At 51.2% G+C, this 4,676-nt stretch overlaps 1 pseudogene; it reads left to right on the forward strand.

Annotated features, from left to right (window-relative positions):
* LOC119310158 overlaps window positions 1–4,452 on the forward strand; it is a 7,340-nt pseudogene extending 2,888 nt beyond the window's left edge.
* Window positions 4,453–4,676: the final 224 nt, after the last annotated feature.

Below are 4,676 nucleotides of genomic sequence, written 5' to 3' on the forward strand. Positions count from 1 at the left end.
AAAAAGAATTAAAATGGAAACACAAAATTAAATGAAAAAGAAATCATAAAACTAAAAAAAACCAAACCTTATAGTACCGGTTGGTCTTACCAACCAGTACTAAAGGGCTCCAGGCCTCCGGAGCTGGCTCGTGCCACGTGGTTGCCCTTTAGCACCGGTTCGTGCCGAACCGGTACTAAAGGGGGGGGGCTTTAGTGCCCACACTTTAGTGCTGGTTACGAAACCGGCACTAAAGGACCTTACGAACCGGTGCTATTGCCCGGTTCTGCACTAGTGGGCGGCAGCACCAGCACACCGTCTAGATTGTCGCCCTTCGCGTAGCCTGATCGGCGATCTGAGCGGACGTGCTCTCTCTCTATCTATCTATCTATCTCTCTCTGTGTGTGTGTGTGTGTGCGTTAATTCCGTGACGCTCCCAAACTTGATCGTGGACTAATCATCCATGCAGCATGCACGATCACGAACGGTGATTCACGATAGTACACAACACACCTCTACAAGACAAATTAAATATAACTCATATATTACAAACAAGGGACGGAAGACCCAATAATACATCAATCATTAGGTCTGACTCGGACAAAATACAAGGGTGTCTTAAGAAGGCCGAGCAAAATTCAAGAGTTAGGTCCATTTTGCATCATGTTTTCTTACTGATATTTATATTGTTTTTGATCATTATAGCACTTTATGATGCAATTCTAATGCCTTTTCTCACTTAATTTGCAAGATTTACATGAAGAGGGAGATCGCCGGAAGCTGGGATTCTGGACCTGAAAAAGCTGTTGGGGAACATTGCATGGAAAACAAAATTTTCTACACACACGCAAGATCTATCCATGGAGATGCATAGCTACGAGAGAGGGGGAGCATCTTCATACCCTTGAATATCACTAAGCGGAAGCATTTATCAACGCGGTTGATGTAGTCATGCACCTTCACGATCCGTCCCGATCAAGTACCGAACATACGACACCTCCGGGTTCAGCACACGTTCAGCTCGATGACGTCCTCGCCTTCTTGATCCAGCAAGAGGGGCGAAGTAGTAGATGAGTTCCGGCAGCACGACGGCGCGGTGACGGTGGTAGTGAAGAACAATCTCCGCAGGGCTTCGCCAACCACAACGGAAACTATGACAGGGGATAAACTAGAGGGGGCAGGGTTGCCGGCACACGGCTTGGTGAATCTTAATGTGTTCCAGGTGCTAGCCATGCCCCTCTATTTATATGTTGAGCCCTGGGGTCGTTATTGTAGAAAGAGCGTCGTCAACGTCGGTTTAGCCCGCAAGGCAAGAGTCCTTCTCGTACTCCTGGACCAGACGCCACAGTCCTCGGCGTCTGGCCTAGGGCCAGATGCCAGGGTCCCTGGCGTCTGGTCCCTGACCTCCACAAAACTTTCTTTTGCACCGACCTAAAGCCCCGTGGGCCTTACCACTTGGCCTAACCATATCATCCTATATATCAGTCTTTACCTCGGAACCATTCCAGAGCTCCTCGTCATGTCTGTGATCTCATCTGGGAATCCGAACAACATTCGGTCACCAACATACATAACTCATATAATACTATATCGTCAACGAACGTTAAGCCTGCGGACCCTACAGGTTCGAGAATGATGTAGACATGACCGAGACGCTTTAGCGGGACCTGGATGCCCATATTGGTTCCTACATATTATATGAAGATCTTTATCGGTCGAACTTTTATGACAACATATGTTTGTCTGTCGGTATGTTACTTGCCCGCGGTTCGATCGTTGGTATCTCCATACCTAGTTCAATCTCGTTACAGGCAAGTCTCTTTACTCATTATGTAATACATCTTCCTGTGACTAACTCCTTAGTCACTTTACTTGTAAGCTTCTTGTGATGATGTATTACCGAGAGGGCCAGAGATACATCTTCATCACACGGAGTGACAAATCCTAATCTCGATCCATGCCAACCCAACAAACATCTTCGGAGATCCATGCCATGTATATATTTTTGTTGTAAATTTGCCAAGCACGTAAAACAAGATTTTGCATTATTTTTGCCACCTAGTAAAAAGGAGGAACTAGGATTCAAATCGATTCAACCCTAGGTGTCCCGGGTGGAGGCTGAGGTGCTAGCTAATGCGGTGGGCCGTGTGTTTGGATGGGAGAGCGTTCACCACTTTTATTTCTAGCGAACAAGTTTAAGAGATGGCGTGTCTCCTCTCCCCAGCTTCAAGATCCGTGCGGCCATGCAACGGCAGATAGGAGAGATTACTAAAAAACTGATGTCAGCCAAAAAATAAACATGTTCGTCTGAAAAAATGAAAAAAAAAATATTGTGGAATAGAAGTCCATCGATCGTGACGTGACATCCGGTGCTAACAGCGTCAAAAGATAATATTTTTTCTGAACACAGTACAGACGCGATCGCTCATATATACGCGCATACACTCATCCTTATGAACGCACACACGCACTCCCTACCCCTATGAGCACCTCCTTGTGACTAAGCCGGTATATCATCTTGAGATTTAAGAAGTCACCGTAGGCACCTCGTCATCGACGGGAACATCTTCTCCCACTGAAAGCGCATCGCCGGAAATTCTGAAATAAATCTAGAAATAATACGAGCACTAGAATTTGAACTCTGGTGGGCTGGAATATCATTGTCCTTCTAACCATCCAACCACAGGTTAGTTCGCCACGACGTCCCAAACGACAGGTCTCTATTAGGGCGAACAAATAAGGCAAGACCAATTGAAGAAATTGAGCCCGTGGGTGCCCAAAATAGTCGTCGTTGTGCACAACAGGGGTTCACAACTCCCACCAAAACGGGGATCAGTAGCACTGTGTTCTGTGTAGTCACTTTACTACAGACTTTACTGGAGACTTCTTGGCATTTTACTGGCCTGGTTTGTCCAATTAGCTAAAGCTGGATCAACGCCAGTGTGGGGCGGCAGGCGGGTGCATTGATTTCCACGAATCCCGCGCAAAAGTCAGTACCACATCGCTCTTTCCATCGATGAATTAGCCATCTTCAGTTTGTCCAGCAATATATATCCAGTGCTCTACATGGCAGTCGTCGTTTTATAATATGCTCCTTCAATAAACAATAAAGCAAGTGTAGAAAGCCACCGAGATAGCCAGCAAGCCACGTACTACTCCTGCGCGATCGACGTACGTACTACGTGCATGACAGCCGTCCACCAGATCCGTCGCGCGCAGCGCGCGGACGGCCCGGCGGCCGTGCTCGCCATCGGCACGGCGAACCCGAAGGGCAGCATGCTCCAGGACGACTACGCCGACTACTACTTCCGTGTCACCAACAGCGAGCACCATGCCGAGCTCAAGGACAAGCTCAAGAGGATCTGTAATCTTCTCGTGCATGCATCGCGCGCGTTTATTTTCTCCCATTTTCGCGCGTTTATTTTCACCTCTAGTGACTTTCGTTTCTCTCCTGTTCAGGTAAGAAATCTGGCATCGAGAGGCGCTACGCGCACCTCGACGAGGAGCTCCTCAGCGCGCACCCGGACTTCAGCGATCGCACCCTGCCGACCCTCGACGCGCGGATAGACATGGCCTCCGCCGCGGTGCCCGAGCTCGCCGCGTCCGCCGCGGCCAGGGCCATCGCCGAGTGGGGGCGCCAGGTCGCCGACGTCACGCACCTCGTCTTCAGCACCTACTCCGGCGGGAAGGCCCCCAGCGCCGACCTCCGCCTGGCGTCGCTGCTCGGCCTCCGCCCCACTGTGTCCCGCACCATCCTCAGCCTCAACGGCTGCTCAGGCGGCGGCAGGGCGCTGCAGCTCGCCAAGGAGATCGCCGAGAACAACCGCGGCGCGCGCGTCCTCGTGGCCTGCTCCGAGCTCACCCTCATCGCGTTCTACGGGCCCCAGGAGGGCCTTCTCGACACCATCCTCGGCCACGGCATATTCGGCGACGGCGCGGGCGCCGTCATAAATCGGCGCCGACCCGGTCGACTGGATCGAGCGCCCGCTGTTCGAGATGGTTTTCGCCACGCAGACGACGATACCGGAGACCGAGGACGAGATCACCATGCGGCTCATGAAAGGCGGCCTCGACTTCCACGTCTCCGTCGGGGTGCCGAAGCTGCTGAAGAGCAACGTCGAGCGTTGTCTGATCGACGCGTTCGAGTCCATTGGGATCAGTGCTACGTGGAACGATCTCTTCTGGGCTATCCACCCTGGTGGCCGTGCGATTTTGGACCACGTCGAGGAACTGCTCGGGCTGGACGTCGAGAAGCTGGCGGCGAGCCGACGGGTGCTGCGCGAGTACGGGAACATGAGTGGTGCGACAGTGATCTTCGTGCTCGACGAGCTGCGCCGGCGTAGGGCGAGGGGAGAGGAGGTGGGCGAGTGGGGTGTGATGATGGCTTTCGGTCCGGGGATCACGATCGAGACCATGGTGCTGCACGCCACAGGCAGCCTCAAGGAAAACCAGCTGTTCATAAAGAGCAAATGAATCATAGGAGATACTATTATGTTTCTGAAGGTTGTGTAGGAGTACAGTAGTACCTGATGATCTTGGACTGGACTAGGTTGCTGCAGGCCTGCAGCAACCGCCAAACATGAAGAGTAGACTTAAAAGAAAGAGCCAACTGCAGCTCAAAATAAAATAAAATAAGAATGAGCCAACGTTTTTTTTAGCGGAAGAAAGAGCCAACTTAACATGGCTACGGGCATCGA

This window comes from Triticum dicoccoides, chromosome 5B, assembly GCF_002162155.2.
Source record: "Triticum dicoccoides isolate Atlit2015 ecotype Zavitan chromosome 5B, WEW_v2.0, whole genome shotgun sequence".
NCBI classification, from domain to species: Eukaryota; Viridiplantae; Streptophyta; class Magnoliopsida; order Poales; family Poaceae; genus Triticum; species Triticum dicoccoides.